The sequence below is a fragment of the Crotalus tigris genome, unplaced genomic scaffold (assembly GCF_016545835.1).
Source record: "Crotalus tigris isolate CLP2741 ecotype Arizona unplaced genomic scaffold, ASM1654583v1 scf7180000024362.2655971311:6658466, whole genome shotgun sequence".
Classification (NCBI taxonomy): Eukaryota; Metazoa; Chordata; class Lepidosauria; order Squamata; family Viperidae; genus Crotalus; species Crotalus tigris.
Window position 1 is genome coordinate 5,268,765 of NW_024100530.1, and position 25,907 is coordinate 5,294,671.

Consider the following 25,907-nt stretch of genomic DNA (forward strand, 5'->3'; position numbering starts at 1 on the left):
AGAAAATTCTGATCCCATCTTTAATATGATAATTGTGCCTGGATGGATTTTTCTCCTTTATGATTTCTGAAGAATCATCGCCTGTGGAAAATATCAGCAGTAGACACTGAATGATCAGAGCTGGGCTTTTATCGTTGACCCCAGACTATAATACTACATGAGTTGAAGTGGTTAGCATTGTATTTCTAGGTGTAATTCTAAGTGATAGTGGTTACCTTTACAACTCTACAAGGCTTGGGATTAGGGTATCTGAGGGTTTTTCCAACCACCCAACCTGATCTAACAGAATGGGCATTCTGCAGATCCCATCAGCCAAAGAATGTCAGTTGAAGAGAAGCATTTTCTACACTGGCCCTGCTTTATCGAACATCTTTCCTTGGGACATTAGAGTGGCCCCAACCCTGTTAGCCTTCCATAAAAACCTGGCAAGTTCCTGAGTACGAGGCACTGAATGTACTAAGATCCTGGTTTCATGGCTGTATTGATAACTGGCCAAGTATCTTGGCTGCTACGCATATTTATTTGGGATGTTTTTATTGTTTCAATAAATGTTTTTAGTATTTTTGATTGAAATATATTTATTAAATTTTAAATTTGAATTTTAAGCTACCTAGAGTCATTGACTGAGAGGGGAAGCTATAGAAAATGAATGAATGAATGAATGCTAATAAATAATGTTTGACACTGCCAATATTCTTCCTTATTCAAATAAATGTGGGCTGAAGTAATATAATTTTAATCTTTTTAGCCCTAAAAATGATAACATTGCCTAGATAGCTTCCCAACTGTTCTTTGAAATAGAGGTAAAGAATAGAGGTATGTATAGTATTAGTTAAATTTGAATGTTTGATTCAATTTGAATTATTTATTTTATTGGAAAATCCAGTGAATTTGACATTTCAAACTGAATTCTCAAATTGTGTTGAATCAGTTTGAAAGCTGATTGGAAACTGGAATTCAAGCCTCACTTTTGAAGTGTTTATGACTCAATTCTGACTCAAACATAATATTGAGCTATAATAATTATTGGCCCATTAGTAAGTCTGGGTTCAAATCAAGCAATTTAATGTTTGCTGAGACCTGAGAATTATTCAGTTGCTGCTGGAATTATAAGCTTGCTGAAGTTGAAATTGATTTTTGATGATGTAACCTGGTATTCTTTCTTCATCAGATGGTGTCTCCCTCCCTCCCTCCCTCCCCCCCCCTCTCTCTCTCTCTCTTGCTAAAATGTAGAATTTATTGTAGGGCTTAAGTGTTTTTCTTTTCTTTTTCTTTTTCTTAAGGAATTTTGAAAACATTTTGTACTTCAATGTATGTATTGCCTTTGCACCTAGAATGTTTAGTAGACCAGGCATTTTGTTTGGCTTCTGAGACAGAGAAATGAACTTTTGCATTCGGAGGGAAGTTCAATTCAACTCGATTCAATTGAAAGTTTAATGGAATTTTCAAGGGTCGAATGTGATCATGTTCTTTAATTATGAATAGACCAATGCCTGAGTGTAAGAGTATGCACATGTGTGAGTGAATGTTCCTCTTTCATTATACAAACATGTCACAAGCAACCTACAGCTTCCCATGTTTTAATTAAATAAAAGAGAAGGCATAATAAGAAAGTCTTTCTGTGGGTCTTTTTCGGTGAGGAATATAAGCTTGCAGAATGTAAAAACATGTATAATAGAAGAGGCATAATCTCTGTAGTCTCTGCCAATAAAATAAACTCAAGGTTATATCAAGAGAAAATTTGAAAGAATTATCAAGTTGTTTAAGGGAAATGGAGGGGATTTTTAAGAATCAGAAATCAGATTTCAAGACAGCATCAAAAGAAACTGGTGTTTACCTTCTCTCTCTCTCTCTCTCTCTCTCTCTCTCTCTCTCTCTCTCTGTGTGTGTGTGTGTGTGTGTGTGTGTGTGTGTGTTTGACTGTCTTTTTCTCTGTCACTTCCTTCCTTACCTAGACAACGAATGTACTCCTGTAATAAGCAGTATAATGCCAGCCATACTGAGATTAATCAAACTCTTTGGAGAATGAATTTTAATGAGTGCTCCTCCTGGCACCATTTCTAGGATTTGTAATTTGTAAAATTGTGGCAGTGTGAGGGAACAGCACAGGAAAGCCATTTCCCCCCTCCTTTGTCCAGTCTAAATGCAAATCTGAACTTTCTCGCAGTTCATTTGCATATTAATGTGTATCCTATTCCACTCCAGAGATCACTTTAGATTTTCTAAATTAAAGTGGGTGGGCTGATAAAAAAAAGAGGGTCATTCTGCTCTGCCAGCTAGAGCAAGCTGAGACACCTATCACACTGGAAGACGGATGGCAGGAATAATGTTGGGGACCTGATCACTGTCATCTTTTGCTACTTGCCCTGCTTCTAGTCGCTTAGGTGAGGTTCCTGAGCAGAAGTAGCAAAATACCAAAAGTCTTGGAATATTCCTTGTAACTGTGCTGAAATACAATCTGTGCCAAAGACGTTAGGGAGGGTAAGGGTGTACATCGGCCTAATTTGCATTTCTTTCGTGTAGCTTGCAAAATGTCAGCTACCAGTTGGTGGAAAATAAAGATGTAATGTGAGCAGTAATGAATTAAATTGGGGCTATTTGCATTGGAATGCTAAGATAATGATCTGAAATTACTATTGTAAATATTTCCCTTGACAGTTCTAAATTGGACTTAAAGCTAAAAGTACTTTGGGTGAACTTTAAGCCATGAAATCATTTTTAAAGCATATTCTCTGTTTGGACTATGATGCTGCCTTTACGAAGATAATATACTCCTAGGTTTTTATTCAAGCGTTTTGGTAATTGTCATATAGATTATGAAGATTTAACAAAAAGAAAAAGAAAGAAAAAAAAACACCTGGGGGTGTTTAGCTCATTTGCCAAATAAAAGTGAAACGTTCTTGATTATTATCAATCATATGAATACTTGATTAGATTACATAAATAAGTATGGCTGAGAATACTTTTTTCTTCTGTTTTAGCAACAGCCAAAGGCAGACATTTTCAGAACCTGGGAAGACCTGGGTTCATTTCTAACATTATCTGTGATTTAGAACCCACTGTTAGTACAAGGACTTGTTGGATAATTTATTTTTATCTGCCTACAGACTAGATGGCTTGAGGAAACAGATCTGCAGAATCTCTAAATAGAGCTCTTTAAAGGTATTGTTTGAAGGGAGAGAGAGTGTGTGAGTATTATGGAGCCTAATTCCAATTTATTAGCTCCCTCTGTTTTTTATTTGAAAGTAACATTTTTAATCAGTTTTAACGACATGTTTGCATCCTTCTTTTTGAGACCAGAGTGATAGATCTGGTTTATAGTAGGTGGCAGCATCTAGCCAATCTTGATGGTGTAAGTTGCATTTCATATCTGCAAAATAGTACTAGGAAACGTTTAGTGCTACATATTTGCCTGAAAAATTGAAAAATCATTCATAGAGAATCACATCTGTTCTACAGCCAAGAAAAAAAAATGAATGTGTTAGTCATTGAGGAAAAAATAAATAAAATGAATGTGTTAATCAATGACCAAGATAAAATCTCTTTTTATGATATATAGCTATCAAGGAGCTAATTTCACCTGGAGCAAGGCTTCATTATTCAAATGTGGGTCTTTATTTCTTAATTCATTATTTAATTCTCCATCATGAAAAGAGTAATAGAATAGGATCTAACCTCGTACACAGATACATGCAATATCTGTGACCAAGTTGACCCAGAGGCAGGGAACAAGTTTCAGCAATGGTCATATAAGCTAAATATGTAAAAGAATTCTGCCATGAATATCTTTAAAAGTAGATTTTGGATTTCATCTATAGAAAAATTTAAAGGAACACGAATGTTAGTCAGAAGTCTTCTCTCTTCCTTTCCAAAAAAATCCACAGAGTTGGAGAGTTTTCATCTTTTATTACATTTTTAAAATCTAACCCAGGGGTGTCAAACTTGCAATATCACGTGATGTGTCATGATGTATCGTGACTTTTTTGCCATTGCCAGCAATGGGGTTGGGTGTGGTTTCGCTATGATGCATATGGCCTGTGGGCCGGCAGTTTGACACCTCTGGTTTAACCTGCTCAAAATATAATTGGACTATTTGCTGAAATTTCTTGACCCTATGGATCAATGACATGCTATGCCTTAATGTCAAACTGAACTTTAAATATGTGTAACTAGTATTAAATTTGGATGTTACGTTCCAGTTAAAGCTTTTTGCTATTCGTGCCCTTTCTTTCTTTTTCCAACTCTTAGTTCCTAAGAAAGGATAATGACCTTTGTAAAGTAAAGCATCATCATTGTCATTATCATCATCATCATCAATCATCTCCTCTCAACAAATGAACAACAGAATTCAGAATATATAAAGAGAAGAAGAGACCATAGCTAGGTAGAATTTTCATGGCTTGATAATAAAAGAAACTGGAATAAAATAGGGAGAAAACATGACAAGAAGAGGTTGAGGACATGTCCGAGGAGGTTACTGCATTTGATTGTCTAGAAGTTTGACCTATTCAGTAGATAGGTCAGCCTGTCATGAATAAAGGGGGAAAAAACGATGTTCCACTGTTGATCCTTCTATGGGAAATGGTGACTTTCTGTAATTTCAGATGTTTCACTAAATTCAAACACAGCAAATCTTGGCCAACAGAATAGAAGTAGGCCATTTTATCAATTCCATTATAATAGAAGATCTTTAGGATAAAGTTTATAATGCCTTAGAAGCTGTCTCATTTCTGAATGTTTTGTGGAATAAATTCATCTGGAAAAAGAAAAGAAGAAAAATAAACTTTCTGTTGGGAGAATGTTCAGCAGTGAAATAGTTCACAAGTCACAAGTGACTCCTGAACCAGAAGCAATTGCTGCTGCCAGCTCTCTTTTTCACCAAAAAGTGAGCCTTCCTCACCAACACACATTATAGTGGCTTAGACAAATCCCTTCTTGAAAGGTTCAGTCATAAAAGAGTGAAAAGAAGACTAAAATATGAACTATCAATAAAACCTAAATCTCTCAATTTAGATGGTGGGCAGAGAATATTGAAAGCTGGAAAAGTCAAATGCTGAAGAACTAATCTGGAACAAGAATTGCTACCAATAAAAGAGAATATTTGTAGCTCAGTGTGTGGAACTCTTGGACTCCTTGGTGCTTTCTAAACCTGGTTGTTTCATTACAAACTAGCTAACATCATCATGCATGGAAGATGTTACCTAGTTGGGTAATGAAACACCTTCAAGGACAGAGAAAACCAAAGACTCCAGAATAAAGCTGTTCTCTCAAATGGCCTTTAAAAAAGGATAGGGGATGTCCATTTTCACTGTCCTCTTTGACAAGGGAGGACAGACAAATTTCTTTAGGACTGGCACAAAACTGGATAAAGAAAGACCATGGGAATTAAGAGGTTTCTCTCAGTCAACTGCCCAGCAACACACACACAAAGCAGAAGAAAATAAAATTGATAAAGGACTGAAATAAAGAAAATTGAATCTCCCATTAGCTCGGATTATTCCATAAAATCTCTTGGAGAAATCCCAATCTCTATCTAGCTTTGCTGTTTCTTGGATTAAACATATATTTCTCCAAATCTTAATTCCCATGGTCTTTCTTTATCAAGTGAGAATGGTGAGAATGGCACTAGACAATTTATATATCATGAAAAATAATATTTTTCAAGAACGAGGACCATCTCATACCATGTCCTTTATGGTGACGGATTTTATATTTTGGATCCAAACAATTCCCTAAGTTTCTCTATTAGGAACTTTCCTGAGAGAAAAGTAGCTCCCTAAGAAAGAAAGGTGGTTAGTAAAGTTGTTTTTTTATTTCCTCTTTAAAAGCCTTTAACTACATGGGATGTTCCAGGTTACCTTTAATATTCTTATCATCCTGATATATTTCTAAAAAGTCCAACTATTAGCCCAACCCATCATTATCTAGACCAGCATTCTTCACATTTTGTTTTGCAGAGATGCTGGCCCTTGAAAATCTATCCATAATTTCAGTCCACTAGAAATTCATTTCCCAGATGACAAAAATCAGCTAATACAAAATCAGAAATCAAAAAGCTATATATAGTAGCAGGTAGCCTTCTTGTATTTCCCCCCCCCTCGTATTCCTGCCAAGCACTGCAGATTTGATTGCAATCAAAACCTAAATTATGAGGAAAGAAATGTTATGTTTGATGAATAAATACAATGAGGTTAAGACCATTTAATTTCAATGATTCACAGCAAATGGCAAAACAAACTAAAGCCCCCAAAGGGGGGAAAAAGGATGAAATTGATTTGTGATAAAAGAATTGTGAATACATTCTGAACATGCTTCCACATTGGGGCCAATGGGGCAAAACTTACCGACAACTGTCCCGCTTAGCAACAGAAATTTCAGACTCAACTATGGACTACTTATAAAATGAGAAATTATATACATGTAGATGTTTTATATCATTTCCTTCCAGGCCAATCCTTACTTTAGGTTGTGCAAATAGAATTTCTCTTCGGTGATCTGATGACCAGGCTGAGCCTGAGGGTGGGGTCAAATGAATCATCAGTCCAGCCCTCCCCCCACGAAGTCCATTGAGTTTTGTCTGATGCCAAATTTGTCTTGACCCTTAGTAGAGCAGACTCTTGTGTACTTGTAGTACTTTTGAACTCTGTCCTGCTTCCTGACTTCTTGCACTTGTTTTAAACATGGAGGCTTTTTAATCAGTTTTCACCATATTTTGATTATTTTTATAAAAATATTCTTTTAATTTTAAAATGTATTATCTTTGCTTTCCTTTGTTCTGTTCCCACAGCTATTGTGTATCCCCAACCACCACTACACTGAGGGAACTGTAATTTTAGCACATCTAAAGGGTGCCAAAATTAGGAACATTAACTTCTCCCATCTCTAAGGTTAATTTTGCTTCATTAATACAGGGATAAAGTTATATCTTAATTTATGCCCCTTATATGAGAGACAGAATCCTCCAAGGAAAGCTGTCTAACCATATGGCAAGAGGAAATGTTGCAGTGAACAAACTGGCATTTATTGTTGTCTGTCACATCCAAAAAAAAAAATTGTGCTTTTTGAACATTTCCTATTTTCCAGGGTTTTTTTTCCTATTGTTCAATCTTGATGTAACTGATACAATTCAGTGGATGATTGAATCCATGTTGCAATGATGCCATTTGACAATAAATGAGGCTTATACCTTCAAACAACGTAACATTTTGTGGTCTTTGAAAGGAGGAGTATATTTGAGAGAGGAATCTATAGTACATCAGAAATAAATGTGTGAGTAATTAAGGAGGAAAACATGTGTGTGTGTTTGTGTGAGGTAAGTAGGTAGGTAGATGATAGATAGATAGATAGATGATAGATAGATGATAGATAGATAGATAGATAGATAGATAGATAGATAGATAGATAGATAGATAGATAATCTAATCTCAGCTAATATGGGACATTAGCTGCAGAATTCTACATATTCCGAAGTAACTTCTCCCTTGCCCTAAGTAGCTCTGGTTCCAGGAACAGCATTCAAATAAAGTGAACCAGAGCTTAGAGTACATTAGGCACAGGGTGAATGAACCCCATCATGTGGACCATTTAGCGCTCCCAGAATTCTCCCAGATTATTAAGCAAAGTGATGCAATTTTTAGCAAATAAATACCAAATAAACAAACAGTATTTTCAGTATCACAAGTTTCAGTTAAATGATTTTTAAAACCAGACTGAAGTGACCCCAAAATAAGTTGACTACTTCTTTCTGAACATCGTTTAAAAAATATTTTTAAGATGTTATCCTTTCTCTTATGCTCAAGCATGCCTAAATTCAAATCAGAAAACATAGGAATTTGTGTAAGGGAGCCTTTACAGATTTGAGACAGGAAAAATTTGATAAACAACTCCATTGTTTGATAATCAAGGGAGAATGATTAATTTATCTTTCTATACTAGGTAGCATGGCATATATTTCAATATTCAAATATATAAGCAATAAAACTTTATATTAAAGCATATAAATCAGTATTCATGAGTGGACATCATGAGAGATCAGACACAAACATGAATAATAATGCTTTCAATGTAAGTCTAATGTCAACTTCTGAAACAAATCTGGCTGAAGCCATCTTTGTCATTCTAAGTTGCCACATAATTTGGGGGGAAGAGGGAAACCGAAAGTATTTTTAGGCTAAACATGAAGTAGTCCCATGGGAACCAAGGTCAATCCCACAGAAGCTGGAAGGTGGCGAGAAGAAGTACCATAGAGCCCTCCAATTGTTTTCTTTGGGTAGCATGATCAGTTGCATAGTAGAAGGGAGGAAAATGTTATATTTAGTTACACTGAATGCCTGGGGGGGGGGGGATTTTAAAGTTGGTTTCACTTTTGACCATGCCAATATTATGTAGCCAATAAACATGTGTTTTGAGGAAGCTTCCAGTTCTGATTTATTTGGTTTCATTGGTCAGAACCTTGACATCTAAATTGAAATAATTTTGTTATTTTTCAAACATTAAACTCTTTTCAGCCTTCAACAGGACAGATCTTAAAAAGCTTATGCTTCCCAGAATTTATTAATCTTTATCAAGTATTTGCATATATACATGTATGTGTAGTTGGGGAAGTGAGACTAAGGTTCCTTTTGGAGTCTGGTTGCCTTGCTGATCTCCCAAAAGAAAATAATCAAGCATGATAACACACACACACACACACACATATAAGAAAAATGCCACTATACAAGACTAATAATTTTAAACCTCTTTAAAATGCCCTCATCTGAATTATCTTCTTCTTTTCTAAGATGATCAACCAGTGACCACCAAAAAAAAAAAAAAAACATGAACAGAATTGGACATTTGTTATTTGAGCTAATTACTTGGAGGAAAAGTGGAAGAATTCCCTGTTTCTTCCTGCTTTTCTCTGATACAAACAAGTCCGTTTTGTTCCTTAACATATGTTGCTTTTCCCTCAAAAATTTTAATTGCTTCAACAAAGTTTAATTCCTTTGCTGAATTCAAAGCTGAAACACTTTTTAATCAAGCAGCATGAATGGAATATTTAATGAAAGAGCTTTAACCTTAGATCAATGCAGCTGATGACCTACTCTGTTTATTGTGCTCAAAAGAACAGGAACCTGAATCAAATTTGATAACAAAAATGAACAATAATATAGGGCCAAGTCATCTGCCTGCATAAATTGTGTCAGCTTCATTGAATTAATTGAAGTTCTATTTATTTAGCAGCTCAACGGTCAAGACTTTTATTCTGTAATTTCAGATTCCAAATATTGACAAAAATAAGGAGTATACCAGGGATGAGGAGTGTTGCATGTTCCCTAGCCAAATATTGACCTAAAATTATTCACTAATACTTACTCTTTTATTGGTCTCATGGAGTGGCTTTGCAGCAAAAGCTTCAACATGTGAAAACAAGATTGCTTCTCACAGGGGGGCCTCTTTTCATGAATATTGTAGTGATTAGATTTGTATGCTCATTTAAATCAAAAATTATGAGAAAGTGGCTTGTGGAAAAACAGTATAGAAGGAAATATTGCTTGTAAATCAATAAATATTACATCAACTTTTCACTGTAAAGCTCTGCTAAAGGGACGAGATTCATCCAAGTTAAGGGTACAATGATGCATAAAGTTCTAAAGAGATTTGACAAAAGGCTTTGAGGTTCTAAAGCTATCCAACCCAACAGCTTGCCCATCTCCCAGAAAAGCACCAAGGAAACATTGGGGGAAAAAAACTGAAATAACTGATGAACTAATCCAACCTCATAATGGAAAAATGCCAGTTCTTCCAAATACCATTATTGTGGAGGTGCCATTTATGAGAAAGAGAGAGACAGAGAGAGACAGAGAGAGAGAGAGAGAGAGGGAGGGAGGGAGGGAGGGAGGGAGGGAGGGAGGGAGAGAGAGAGAGAGAGAGAGAGAGAGAGAGAGAGAGAGAGAGAGAGAGAGAGAGAGAGAGAGAGAGAGAGAGCAGCCTTAATGAATATAGAGTCATGTCAACTTGCTCCTTTCAATTATGGAATTTTTTATTTTAGCAATAGGCACTTTGAATATATCTTGCATTCTTTTGTCTTGCCTTCTTAAAAAATGACAGCAGACAATTTTCTTTTTAATTGGGAAAAGGGTTTCAGAAGAAAGAGAAGGTGTGACATATGACACATGGACACACACACACACACACAAACACACACACAGTTTTGGGGTGAAACCTTTCCCAGATGTTTTCTCCTTATTTTTTTTAAAAAGCTCCTAATATCTTTTCAAGCATAATTCAAGAGTCAGACGTTGTCTTTTAAAGTTTGCAGAGTTGATGTTCCATTATGCAGGTTTAGAAAACCCTTGTGCTGGCTTATTGATTAGTGCAATTGCTGCTCAATTAAAAAAAAAAAAGGATTCTATTTGGTTTACAAATACAAAAAAAAGTTACTCATGCAAATTCTGTTTAATTAGTATGCTTTGATTGCTACATTTTGGATCAGTTGTAATTTCAAAAACAGCTCCACATACATTACATTGCAGCTAGTCCAAGAAAAAGGTAAGAATGGTGTGACTTTTATCATAATCTAGAAACAGTTGCACAAGATGGTGCTGAACGAACCCATCCTAGCCTCAACTTCAACTCATTTCTCAAGCAGGAGGTGAGTTTAAAACAGAGATGGGCAATATATAGAACTCCAGATATTGTTGAATTCTAACTGCCAGACCAAGGGTGGAGAACCTGAGAATTTTCATCCAGTCTTGCTTGAAAACTTCAAGATGTTTACTTTCAATGTACAATTAAATAACTTTATCTAATTAACACTGGTAATCAGAAAGTCTTTAGCTTTTATAATGTAATAGACTGTTTTAACAAATTACATTAACTATTGTTTAAGAATACATGTTGAATAAATCATGTCTGGGTTCATATGGCTTCTTAAATCATAGCTTTCCCAGCCTAATAGCCCATTTCACATAATCAGGTAAAATCTGATAAATATATTAAGCATTCATGCTGAGTCACCTAGGCATATGGCCATCAGGGTAATTTTTTTTCCCCAAGTTGATCCCAATGTTACGACATCCATTCTAAGAATTCCCATAACATGTTTTCAACCTTCCAGTTATGCTCAGCAACCAAAGCTTTGGAGATCCTTGACTTATAGTTCGTGTTATGTAAACTAGATTGAAAGAGGTCTACAGCACATGGTGCTGCAAAAATAGAATTTCCTAATTCAACTGAGAAAATGTTCTCTGGATTTCTTTAGCCCTTTTTCCTCTGTAAAGCTGGCTTCATTTGATTGCTCTAGATCATGCTCTTCCCTGGCTAAAAGAGAGCATCCAGCTCATTTCACTATTCATGATGCACCCAGATGGATAAAAGCAATCTTTATTCCTTCAGTGCTTCTAGTTAGACAGCTCAGCCATACATATTGGATATGCATGACAATCACTTTTAACCTTGAAAGAGTGAGTTTCCAGCTGAGGGACACTCAGCATCCATTCAGCATCTGCATCTTCCCCAGATAATTGGTAACTCTTTGGCTTCTCTACTAGAGCATCTGCCAAGAATCCACATGGATCTAACTGAATGTCAGGTATGATAAACTATAAGTCAGTTAGCATATCCTTACCCTAGCCAAGCATTGTAGTGTTTGGTTATCTCTACCCAATAACTGGAAAATAAATTTGACAACAAATAACAACTTCCAAGATATAACCAATGAAAGAAAAAAGAATAAAAGGTTTTATGTTGATATTTGCATCAGTACTTTTCTTTTTATAGACTTTGTTCCAAGTACACTTTGTGTCCTTTTCTCTTGGGACATGTTTAAGGCTTGTATTTGTGATGTTCTTCTAGAACCTGGGCCTTGCTGTGTTATGAGCTGTAATTTAAAATGCTCTGATAAATTTTGCTTGCAGTCTAAATGGAGTTGATTCATAATCCTTGACTATATAGAAAATTTTGACTTAATTCTGTTGTTCCATACTCAAATTCAAATTACATTGTCAGTCAATATATTTATAGCTATGTACCAGACAATATATATCAAAAGAATTGCTTTGGATAGTGGGTAGCATATAAATTTAATAAGTGGGTAGCATATAAATTTAATAAATAAATAAATAAATCACAAGAATCAGGGACCTTTAACTAAGAACCACTGGGATCTATATTGGGTGAAGATTAATATATTGACATTCTGTTTCTGTGTTTCCCAACAATACTATCTGACCAACGCTCTCTTCCAAAAACAGACAGTCCATACCATGATCATTACCCCTAACCACAAACAGAGTGATTTAGTTTTCTCCCACTTCTTTTCTTCTGGTACTCAAAGCTTAAGCTGGCCTAGGAGGTCTTTAGCAACTTATAATCTCACAGAATAGGTTCCTACAGCTGGAAGGAACCTTGGAGGTCTTCTAGTCCAACTCTTTGCCCAAGGCAGGAGACCTTATACCAGGGGTGTCAAACTGCTGGCCTGTGGGCCGGATGCGTCATGCCGAAACCACGCCCACCCCGTTGCCAGAAATGGTAAAAAAAAGTTGTGATACGTTGTGACACGTCACGTGACGTTGCGAGTTTGACGCCCTTGCCTTATACTATCCCAGACAAATGATTGTCCAATCTTTTCTTGAAAATCTCCAGCAATGGAGCACCCACAACTCCAGGAGGAAACTGTTCCCCTATTTAATAATTCTCACTGTCAGGAAATTCTTCCTTATTTCCAGATTGGGTCTCTCTTTAACAAGCTCCCACCCATTGCTTCTTATTTTACTCTCAGCTACTTATCTTACTCTCAGCTCACCCATCAGAGAAGAAAAGAGGGGGATGACATATTATAGTTGACTTATAGTGTGATTCAGCCATGTTCTTCTTATGTTCCAGTTGAGCTCATGATATCACTTCCAGCTTACTATGCCATATTAAGGATATTATTCCTTTATTCTGGTGTTCCTTTCTTAACGGTAATGATTCCTAGCAAGTGGTAGAAAGATTTGCAGCTTTCTAAATTCCCATAACAATGAGCTGTGATTGAAGCAAGGGAAGGGACTGTGTATACAGCAAATATCTTCATGTCGGGACTAAGATGATACTTTATTCCAAAGTAGATTAGAATAATTCAAGTGACTGGAATGATTTACAGGCTGTTTTGGCTGTACAACTGGCAGATAAGTGAAAGGGGAGGAGAAAACCTTGCCATTTAAATGAGAATAATACATACACTGTTATACTGAAAAGCCCTTATCTTCACTGCAGAAACCCTTCGTTCTGCCACCTTTCAATACGCACTTGTGACAAATGTATGCAATGTCCTGTCAACAGCAAGCTTCTCTAAGTGAGCCTAATGCACTTAGCAATCATTTGTTTGCAAAGCTACTTTTTATTTTCGTTGAGAAGTAATATTTGGTCGGTAAGACTTCTTATTAAAGTGCAAAAAATGCTCTTTGTTATATTTGTCATCATCACGGTAAAGCCCATCAGAATAGAGCTTGCAGCTGGCATTCCTTTTCCCCCAAACACGTGTTGTTTGCATTTTGCAAACAACACGTGTTTGGGGAAAGATAGTACAATAGAACAAATAGCACTAATTCTGACTGAGTGACTCTAGAAGGTATTAGCTATCTACTTACTTTTTAAAAGTGACTCTTTAATTGTAAATGTATAGAATTATGCATGAAGATGAGCAACTAATTAATTGGTGTTGCTTGAGACAAGTTGTACTGTGGCCATATATTTGGTGACAACAAAGCCTTTGGCAATAAAAAATAATTGTAGATTAATAGAAATATATAAATAGAGATTATCCTTACTGGAGGTTTTTTTGTTCAGTAAATGAAGAGGAGTTTAAAATAAAATAATTTTGGTGGATTGATCATAATTCCTCCACTTTTACGTTGTTTACAGGCATGAATGGATATTTGTGAGTTGGCTCACAAACTGCAATGTAATGGTTTGCTGAATCCTCATTTGCTGAATAACCCACAATTTACTGCATTCACATAACATGTTAAGTCATAAAAAAATTACAAATTGCCCAAATATCAAAAGTCATGCAATATGTGAAAATAAAAAACAAATGAATTTCATTATAGTTGAACACAACTCTGCTTACGCTCAGCAGCACATTCTTTAAAAAGGGCTGAACTCAGATCTGAAACATTAAATATATCCCAGTTTCAGATTCTTCTCTGCTTGATTCTTTAATAGCAATAGACTTAGACTTATATACTACTCCACAGTGCTTTACAGCCCTCTCTAAGCGGTTTAATCAGAATCAGCATATTGACCCCAACAATCTGGATTCTCATTTTACTGACCTCAGAAGGATGGAAGGCTGAGTCAACCTTGAGCCAGTAAGGATCAAACTGCTGGCAGTCAGCAGAGTTAGCCTGCAATACTACATTCTAACTACTGTGCCACCATCGCTCTTAATGAAGGAAAGTTAAAAGAAAGATCTGGATTCTCATTTGTTTCAAGATTCATCATAGGAGTGAAGCAATATATTTATTTGTAAAATAGAGAGAATCCCATAGTCTATTCTACCTCACAGGAATAGATTTTAATAATTGTAATAATATTTAATAATAAACTTTTAATAATTTCTATATAGGCTATTAATTGTCAATCCTAAACAACTTGGATTCTAACTTAATTGGTGACCTTGCTTGTCCATGATTTAGTTTTTAGCATCACTCCAAATACAGGGATATCATAGCTGTGCTGGTAGATATCAGCAATATGTACAATAAAGGATAGAAGGGATGGAAATTTATACAAATGTTTCATCTAAAGTAGACCTTAGGTAGAAGATGCATAAAAGAAGTAAATAATGCATGAAAAGTAACCTGATTATTGCAGATGTGAGCTAAGCAATGCGCTATGCAGGTACCTAACTTATTCTTTTAATGATTTTTCATCTCAGTTGATCTTTGGTATCAAGGAATTTCTGAGGGCTTTTTCATAAAAAAAAGATTGTAATGGGGTTTTAATGGATACTAATTTATTTTATTTATCTCAGTGTTTCTTCTCTCTTGGCTTTTAAGACGTGCAATGTCCCAGGAGGCAAAGTAGCACATCATTTGAAGTGTTTCAAATTAGCATACAAGTGAACAACTGGTGTTTTTTTTTTTGTGAGACACAGTTCTTTGGATTTCAAAAGTCAGCAAATCCACTCATCTAGCAGTGTGCTGAATAATAGAAGTTGCAATCGGAAATGTAGCATTCAGCTTCAAAGCAATGTTTGGGCTCCTTTACTGAACCTCTTTGTAATCTGACTTTTATTATTCCATTATTTCATTTCAAGCTACTCCAAATGAAGATGAAGTCTTTCTTTTGTGCATGCATAAATAGATTTTCCTCTTGCAGGTATAATGTAATAGTTAAGATGTGAAACTGGAGCAGAAGAAACCTGTTCACCCAATGATATTCACTGAGCAATTGAGCCAATAGCTATCACTTAGCCTACCTACTTGATAGAGTGGTTGTTGTGAAGATAAATTGGCAGATGCTGTGCTACATAAGCTAATTAGACTTCCTGGAGTAAAGGTGAGATAAAAATCATCTCCCCAGGGTGTTAGTTTGTGTGAAAACAAATAAAACAATAATATATAGCCAGAGACAAAAATATCTACAGTAGGAGTATGCCATTTTTTTTAGTGTAAGCTACCCACAATATTTGGTGTGACTTTACATCAGCGTTTCTCAATGTTTGTGTGACGGCGACCCCATCACACAAACGTGCCACGCATGCGCGATGCGACATGCATGCATGGCGGCACCCCCATGCACGGCATGCATGCATGTCGGCACCCCATGTGCGGCGCGCATGCACAGCGGCACCCCCATGCGCAGTGCGCATGCACGGCGGCACCCCCTGAGGGGGAAAAATGGCGGATCGCCTTGTTTGGCGACCCCCGTAAAATGGTCGATCGACCCCAAATGGGGTCGCGACCCATAGGTTGAGAACCGCTGCTTTACATGGACAACAAGCAAACAAGTAAAATAAAATTATTAAATCTCACACAGATTTAGTGGTAACCAACTTATCTTTATTTTTTTTAAAAAAAAATAAAAATTCTACCTCTTCCAGATCCAAATTCTAGAATGAGGTAACAAACTGATGCTTCTTTTTAGATGGAAGTAATTTAGAAAATTGGAAAATGGATCCTAAAAATCTGTCTACCAACTGGGCATTTTGAAACATTCAGTAAAGCAAATAGGGATTGGTGAATCTGATTATTTGCTTTTCTCAATGAGCTTGATGAGTTTTAATTTAAATAAATCACTGGGCATTCTGATATTTAAAAAGTTCTTGCTTGGCATTCAGATAGCAACTGGATGAAACAACCATTTGAAGCATTTAGCTTGTCCTCTCTGGGAACAAAACATAATTTATTCTAGCCCCTTCATTGTCACATTCTAATCATTATGTTGATGAGAGTGGTGGCTTTTAAAAAGAAAAGAAATATTGAATGAGACATCATGAACTTCTATCGCACAATTATTACAGGTAGAATCAGGGTTTCAAAGGTCCCCCGATGACTGACTGCTCATAAACCAATATCCTTTAATTCCTTTTTTATGGTTAATGGAATACGTCATTTTAATCACTTAAAAATAATTCATTGGAGTAAAATTGCTTTCCCCCTTCCAATCTTATCAGTCCTAGTTTTATAAAATGAAAATCTCATTTAAATTTGTTTGCTATGCCATTTGAACACGAATTTTCAAAATGTAATAGAGTGAGAATGGAAGACTGATGGCATCAATGAAGTTATTAATTTGGTAACCAAAAGATTCGTTCGCCTGATTTAGACAGATTTTTTTTTCCCAGCCAAGTTTATCTCTGGACTCTATTAAAATATGAGACACCAAATAAATAAGGATTCTACATCAAGCTCTCCCACATAAATTAGAAAGGACATCTTCATTATTGATATGGAAATTAATCTGAAAATCATTTACTTTTAATAATCCCTGCTAACTGATAAAAAGCTTTGAACCCTTAAAAGGTCAGATAGCAAGTTCTAAGAGGTTAATATTATCAGAATATAACTGATGTAGGCAGGCATAATATTCTAACCATTTTCTTCCCCCTCTAACAAACACAGTAGATTAATTTACCATGAGCAACATACATTTAAGATAAAGAACCATGTTCATATATTTTATCACTAGCCTTTAAGGGGTTAGTTGCAGTAAACAAATGAATTGTAGCCTTATCTAATATGGGTAATAGAATTAAAAACACATGTTTTTTGGGGGGAAAACAGGAAAGAGTATTGCAGTACTAAAAAACACACTGGTCATATGTTTTGGTATAACATTAGTATTTTGGTATGAGGAATTCTGAGAGTTGAAGTCCACAAGTCATAAAAGGGCCAAGTTTGAAGAACCCTGATCTAAACAGTCATTTCCTAGCTTATGAACCACACACAATTCACAATAATAGTGTGGTAGTCTTTAGCATCCCATCCTCTGCTCTGCTGAGATTCTGGGTGTCTTTCTTCAGCATTTAATACAATTTCAGCTGTACATTTTAATTAAAGTGCATCATAGTCAAAGCTCCCATTTTCATTAAATTTAAAAACTTAAAAAAGTTTTGATTCCACCCGTTTCATCCCAAGCCTGCTTTTTCTTTAAGCTTGACCTACCACGTCTCAACCCTCAACATGCTACAAATCCATTACGTATAACCCTTAGCCTGAAAAAAAATAAGATGTTTAGGGCAGATGATGAGGACTGCACGATTCTGCTGATGCCACAAGAAATCAAGTTAACTCTGGCTTTGAAAAATTCTGAGAAAGCAAAAGTATCTACAGTTCAGAAAAGGTTGAAATAAAATTCAGGTTTTTGCATACCTACGCGTTTCATTTATATCTCTGCAGCAAGATTTAAAAAAAAATAAACAAAACTTTCAAAACACAAAGCCATCAGCTGCCTTCATGAGGTAATTTCTCTGACATTCTCTAGAAGGAAGTTTAAAAATTACCCATGGAAAAGGGAATCTGAATTGCTATTTGGAAAGCATTCAAATGCTTACACTCTCCATTGTTTTTGCCCTAGAAATAGCCCTGTTGACTCTTGTTCTGATTTGTTTTTAATTAGAATAAAACATCGCTTAAGTTGAGATATGCTAAACAAAGTTTCAGTCCTGAAGATGCTTTTATTTTATTTTCTGAAAACAAAGTTGTAACTCTAAATTTCGGTTAAGAGCAAAAAAAAAATGCTGACTTATCTTCTCTGTAGTTTCGTGAACTTTGCTGCTATAAAAAGAGTTGAAATAAGTAGGGAGAGATGTATAGTAAAAAAAATGTCCTTAAGTACCAGAATGTCCAAGAAGGCATAATTATGAATTTCTCAAGGACCTCTAAATTCTACATTTATTTTCAGGTTATATTTTACTATAGAGGAAGGAGCTGGCGGAACGTTTAGCAGCCTATTGCCAATGTTAAGAGCTATAAGCAATGTTTAGCAGCCTATTGCCAATGTTAACAATTGTTAAGTTCAACAACAATAGCTTCAAGCCATTTGTGTAATGTGTTCTTTTCTTTTTTCTTTTTTAAGTTTTTATTAAGTACAAAGAAAAAAAAAGGATTAAAAACATTGAACATGGTAAATCGTCTTTGACATCTCAGTCCATATTGTACATTAATTATATATAATATATCTATATACAACTATACATTTCAGGTTAAAGAAACAATGGTGACATGGACAATAGATCTAGGATATAATATAAATATGGATCAATGGCAGCAAGTATGGGAGCGAAATAACAAAACCACATTGGTGACATCATATAAAGAAAACTTGTATAAGATGGTTTACAGATGGCATCTCCCTCTGGTCAGATTAGCCAAAATGTATAACACATAGATATTCATCTATGTGTTGGAAATGTAAAAAAGAAAAGGGCACCTTTTTTCATGTATGGTGGACATGTAGAGAAGCACAGGTGTACTGGCGTATGGTCTAGGAATGGGCAATAGAAATGACTAGGCAAAACATTCAATACAAACCTGAGACATTACTATTAGGAATACTAGAGAAAAATGTAAATAAAGAGGACACATATTTAATTATCCATGTGGTCACAGCAGCAAGTATACTATTTGCTCAAAAGTGGAAAGCAATGAGTGGGGAAGCACTAATAAAGAATATTATGTATTGTGCAGAACTAGATAGGATAACTAAAAGATTAAAAAATCAGGAAGAAACAGAATTTTATCGAATATGGAATAAATTTTATAGATGGAGGGAAAAAATGGAGGTCACAGTAAAGAGATAAGTTGAGTGTAATGTGTTCTTTTCTACAAGATGCAAACAATGGCGAAAACCCATTCAATCAGGAATACACTTGAAAGTAAAAGGATGTCACCTACCTTAAAGCCTTCTTCACAGCTGTGGCATCCATGGAAGGATTTCCATTCATTAACAGGTGCTCTGATCTGGGACCACCACCCTATGAGAAAAGAAATAAGGAAAAATGAAGAATTACTTATAACTCAAAAACTGACCAGATATCTGACTGACTGAAGTAATGAGAATTATTCCACGTATAAAAAAATGAGTTTCCAGGTAGCTGAGTATATCTATCATGTCAGCAAAGTAATATACATAGATACATACATACACACACACACACACACACATTTGTCTTGTTTAGCATTCTCACATGCTAATTTCTCAAAGCAGTTGAAGTCATGACCCAGCTCTTTTAAACAGGTTCATACTTTTGAAAAAACGTTGTTCTAAGTTGTTTTCTTCTTGTTTCTTCCTGTGTTAAATTGTCCCTTCAGCATTTGCCTCACTAAATGTTCACTTAATGGTCTGTCAGCCATAGCACTTGGTTTAGCAGTCTTGGAAAGCCATGTGTTTTATGAGGAAAATATTAATCATACATTGACTATGATATGGCCTTCATATCAGCACCAAAAAGTACAAACAACATACAGTAATTAAACTTTTGGACTGTAATGTGTTCTAATAAGGAAGTCGCAAGCATATGCAAAATTATGTGGATTAATATCACTCTAAAAATTAAAAAAAATGGATTGTATCATAACTAAAAAAATGTAGACAAGGAAGAAATTATCATTGTCGTCATCATCATTATAATTTCTGAACTTGGTGCACTTCTGATGTATTGAGATTACATCATCCAGAATTCATAATCAAGAAAGCCTGCTCTACTTTCTATATACTGTAGCAGTCCAGCACATCTGAGAACACCAGATCTGAGAACCCCATATTCCATCTCCTGCACTGCTAAATCCAAATCAAAGAACATATATTAAATGTTCATACAGCATTTCATAGATTTCTGTTTTGCTCAGAGATTCCTCCTACAGCTTTGCTTAAGCATCCTGCTAAGAATTATGAGTTATGGGAAGATGTTGCTTCTGGGTGATAATATTTCAAAATCTATAGATCAGGATTCTGCAGGAATGGAAATTGTGCCAACATTTTCAAATCCAAAGGGGCCCAGCAAATAGAATCATACTTTGGCCGCTAGTTTCAGCTGCAGTTGATATCTCTTGGAAGACCAAATGCTTTTTCAATCTTGCTACACATGGAAAAAGAGAAGAAGAGAAGACTAAGAGAATATTCAGATCAATGCATTTCCACCATCCACTGCAGTGGGATCTGGGACTTAGATTGAATGATTGATTGATTGATTGCACTAATACATTGTTCTTCCAAAAATTCAAAGTAGCTCAGATTATCTAGTCCTGGCAGTCCACAGTTGGTTTTTAATAGATCTTGGCAGGTGCACTGCCTAGCTTTGGTGGTTTTAATTATTTATTTATTAAATTTGTTTTCTGCCCATCTCACCATGAGGTGACTCTGGACTGTGAACAGTTTTGGTCTGTTCCTCCATGATTTGGGGGAGGAGGCAGTGATAAAAAAAGGCCACTATTACAAAAATGCCCCAGTTTAGTGGAACCACTGTTGTTGCTGTGTTATTGCTTTCAAGTTCTTTGGCACCCGAAGTTTTTTTTTGTTCTTTCTTTTTTGCCTTTCCTTTCCAGCAGCAGCATGAAAGGGCAGATCACGCAGCCCAGAAGCCTGAATTCATGAACAGCAAAGTGATGCCCCTGACTTTGGTCTCACTGACTCTTAGAATGCAGGTTGCCTCCTTTGCTTTAAACATTCTGTGGCCATTCATCTCTTAGATGCCATGAAGGATAAAAGAGTGAGATTTGTCAGCGCTGGACCAATGTCACCTAAAGAACCATCTCATCCCTACTTGACTTATTCCGCCTTGTCAAGCAAGGAGGGTAAGTTGCAGATCCCATCATTAAATAATTTCCTAGTCTCTCTAAGAAGGCAGATTTCTCTGCTGTTGCTCTTTCCCTATAAAACAGTGATGGCGAAACTTTTAGAGACCGAGTGCCCAAACCACAACCCAAAACCCACTTATTTATCACAAAGTGCCAGGGCCGCATCAACATTGTGGTGCCCTTGGGGGGCATGGCGGTGTGGCCCCCTGGGTGGGTGTGGCCCACTGGGTGGGCATGGCTGTGGTTGTCATGGCAGATGCGTGGGCATGGCTGGGGTGGGCATGGCCACCCCAATGTTGCTCATGGGGGGATACCTGTGGGGGCGGGGCAGGGTTGGGGGAGATCCGGGGGGTCTCTGGTAGGTGGGGCAGTGGGCAGGAGGCCCAGCATAGATGGGGAGGCATGCAATCCTAGCTGGGACTGGGGAGCCATGCGCTGATGGGGATCTGGCTTTCTCTGCTCGGGGTGGCCTTTGGCTTGCTGGGCGTGGGCATGTTCTACCACCTCTACTCGAGCTTGCTAGCTGGCTGCTTCGCCTCCTTTGTGCTGGGTGGGGCTGCCGCTCCGGGCTGTGGCAGTGGCCTAATGGACCTGCGCAAGCTGCTGGCCCACAGAGAGGGCTCTGAGTGCCATCTCTGGCACGCTTGCCATAGGTTCACCACCACTGCTATAGAACATCTTCCCGCAAAGATGAGATGTCCTCCCCTACTATTCTGGCTTTCCAGAAGGGCATCAGGATCTGACTCTACCCAAGCGCATGGGGGTAAAAGAGTGTTATGCAACCTTGGGGGTGGTTGGCATCTTGAGGGCACTCCCCCCAACTATTTTAACTTTTTAACTTTCCAACCCTGTTTTCATTTTGTTTTCAATAGTGCTTTCTAGTATGTTTTTTTTTCTTTTTATTTCTAACCACCCAGAGTCACTGAGATCAGAAGGGCTATGTAAAAAAAATTGATAAAAAATTAAATAGAGCCATTGCTATAAAAGGCTACGTAGTGCATGACAATGGCTCTAACCACCGCCGGTGTCTTCTGTGCAAAACTGGAATGGGGAATTAATTATTGCTTCATCCTTTCCCTTTTGCAACTGAAGATTATTTTTTTCCCCCCTCTCAAATTTAGAAACACAAGATTGTACATTTCCAGAGGACTTAGCGAAGTATAGCAACAATGCTTTCAGTTAATTTATCACTTTGGCTAAGAAAGTACCTGTCTTTGGCACTCTCTCAACTGCAACCGAGGGGAAAGAGAAAAGAAGGGCTATTTCATCATTTCTCCTGAACAAACAATTGCTTTGGAGTGTCATTGACAAGCACTTAGCTGGCAGCCGTTCCATCATGGTACCTAAACTGTTTTCCTTCCTATTGACTAATTTGGGAAATGGAGGTAAGGGGAAAAACAAAAGTCCCAAAGATATACCAAAAAAAGAAAATGTTGAGACCCTAGAAAGCATGCAGAGAAGAGCAATAAAGATGATAAGGGGTCTGGAGGCTAAACCATACGATGAAAGATGGAGAGAACTAGGTATGTCTAGCCTAATGAAGAGAAGGTCTATTTGAGGTGCTGTCACAGAGAAGGGAGGGGTTGACCTAGTCGCCAAATCACCTGAGGGCAGGCCAAGAAGTAATGGGTGGAAAACCATTAAAAGATCCAATCTAAAAATAAGGAGAAAATATTCTGACAGGGAGAACAATTAATCAATAGAACAGCTTACCTCCTGAAATTGTGGGTACTCAGTTGCTGGAGGTTTTTAAGAATAGTCGTCATCATCATCATCATCATCATCATAATAAAAGTTGGAAGGGACCTTAGAGGTCATCGAGTCCAGCTCCCTGCTCAGGCAGGAAACCCTATACCATTTCGGACAAATGGCTGTCTAGTCTCTTCTTAAAAACTTCCAGTGTTGGAGCATACACCGCTTCTGGAGGCAGGTTGTTCCACTGGTTAATTGTTCTAACTGTCAGGAAGTTTCTGCTTAGTTCTAGGTTGCTTCTCTCTTTGGTTAGTTTCCACCCGTTGCTTCTTGTCCTGCCTTCAGGTGCTTTGGAGAATAGCTTGACTCCCTCTTCTTTGTGGCAGCCCCTGAGATATTGGAACACTGCTATTGTGTCACCTCTCATCCTTCTTTTTATTAAACTAGACATACCCAATTCCAGCAACCATTCCTTATATGTTTTAGCCTCCAGTCCCCTAATCATCTTTGTTGCTCTTCTCTGTACTCTTTCTAGAGTCTCAACATCTTTTTTATATCATGGTGACCAAAACTGGATGCAGTATTCCAAGTGTGGCCTTACCAAGGCACCAATCTTTCCTTCATTGTGGGTAGTATCAAGCCTAATTTGAGGGCAGAGACTAAATGTAAGCTACTGTAGGTCATGGAGGAAGTGGGCTTAAAAAAATGTTAAAATAGGTGAATTAAGTAAAGGGGAAAATCCCACTCTCATCCTCTTTGTTCATTCTTTTATTTTAAAAAATAAAAAAATAAAACCCTTCTTGCTTGGATGAATAATTGCTGTTCACTCAAGCTCAAAAGACAGATCAAAATAGATTTTTGGAACATACAAGTATCCGGGAAATGATTTTACACCGCAGTGATAATCTTGTCAGAGCTGTCAGCATATTCTTTTATCCATGTGACATTTTAACAGGCAGGGTAGCCCCAGTTAAGCTAAGTAAGCTATAAAGCATTCCGTCCAAAATGACTGACATCAGCGCACTCCTATAGAGAGAACAGCCCATTTACAAATTCCCGAAAACATGGTTCAGCAGCCTTGAAAATTGGACTGACCTCCCCCAATCTTTAGAACAGGACTTTTCTTTACCTAAAGAATGAAGGATTGAAGAATGGAACTCAAAATAATGTTACAGTAAAAATCCTATTATCTCATTCACTACAAGCCACTTTTCCTTTCTTCTTTTTTCCCCCTCTCTTCCTTTTTAGCTGAAGTTACTGTCATGACATGTCATGCTTTCCCACACTAGAACTTTTTGTCTCAGCTTTCCTCTCAAAAGAACCATTGGGGAATACCACATCAAATACAAGGACTGTGCAAACCACTGTGTGGGATAAAGAAGTAGAACTTTGAGAAGACATATCCGTGAACATTAATTGACAGTCAGAACCAAGCTATATAGGCACAACAGGTCTACGCTTCGTATTTAGCCCTGCTGGCTTTCATAGACTATAGTTAGATCTACACAGTCTGATTAGTCACACACCACAGTTGGCTCACACGTTAAGTCAAAAAGCAAACAAACTAGGATGTAATAGAAACCAATTCATTGTATTAAATAGTGAAGAAAAAAAAATAAAATATAACGCAAACCTCCATGCAGATACTGAATAGAAGCCTTAGGTGATCCTAAAACTCTGTAATTGCCTCTGGGCATTGTCAGAAAGGTCTGTTATTTCTAAAGTGTGCATAAATCCTCCCCCCCTTAAAGGATTATCACTATCCTTAGAAACTGGAGGGTCCAAACAGCTGCCTGCCCATCCGTGACAGCAGCAGCTAAAGAGGCTAGATTTATTAATGACTTGAAACCCAAATTACTGTATTTTGTTACACTTGATTTCAAATAGCATGGAACATTATTTTGCAAATTATTATTAATAGAGTTCACCCTGAGTTTTGAAAAGCTGAAGCATTAAAGCAAAGTAGTAATTGAAATCTGACTTCACAGTTTTTGCAGAAAACACCTGCTCACTCTTGAGCGGTAGCATTTAAGTCAGATGAAACCCATAGCCAGTTGGGTTTCCACCAACTGGGTCCACCGGAAGAAGGGTGTATATAAGCATAAGAATTTTCGGATTCATTTTGCTACCCCTGACCCCTCCTCTCCTTCCAACACTTTTTTCTGTCTCAGAAATTGGGAAGGAGGGCTTACTTGTTAAAGCATTGTTTCATGGTTCCGACAGACAGAGACAAATAAAGCAGATAAATAAATAAATAAATAAATAAATAAATAAATAAATAAATAAATAAATAAATATAGGAAGTGTGTTTCTCAACCTCCTAGAGCAGTGGTTCTCAACCTTTCTAATTCTGCGACCCCATAATACACTTCCCCATGTTGTGGTGACCCCCAACCACTTATACATCACCGGGTGCCAGGGGCGTGGCCAAAGAAAAGGGGAAAAAAATGGCGGACAGCCTTGTTTGGCGACCCCCGTGAAATGGTCGTTCGACCCCAAATGGGGTCCCGACCCACAGGTTGAGAACCACTGTCCTAGAGGGAGTGTGTTTCTCAACTTTGAGATCTGTGGACTTTAATTCCCAGAAGTAATGAAAATTTCCCACCCTCCTTTAATTAAATTAGTTTCTTTGAAATACGTTTTTTTCCCAAATGTCTCAACACTTCAGCTTAAGTGACTCACCCCCAGCTTTCTCTGTCTCACACCATGTTTATACAGACTATTCACATGTATGTCCGGGTGTATATCTAAAACCTAAAGCCAAAAGATCTCTGATATTGTACATTGTTTTTGAAACATTACATTTTTATACATTTTATTTATTTACGTATACCCTCCTTTTATTGCTTTTACAATAACTCAAGGCGGCAAACATATCCAACACACCTTCCTCCTCCTGTTTCCCCCGAAACAACAACCCTGTGAGGTGGATTAGGCTGCCTGGCCTGT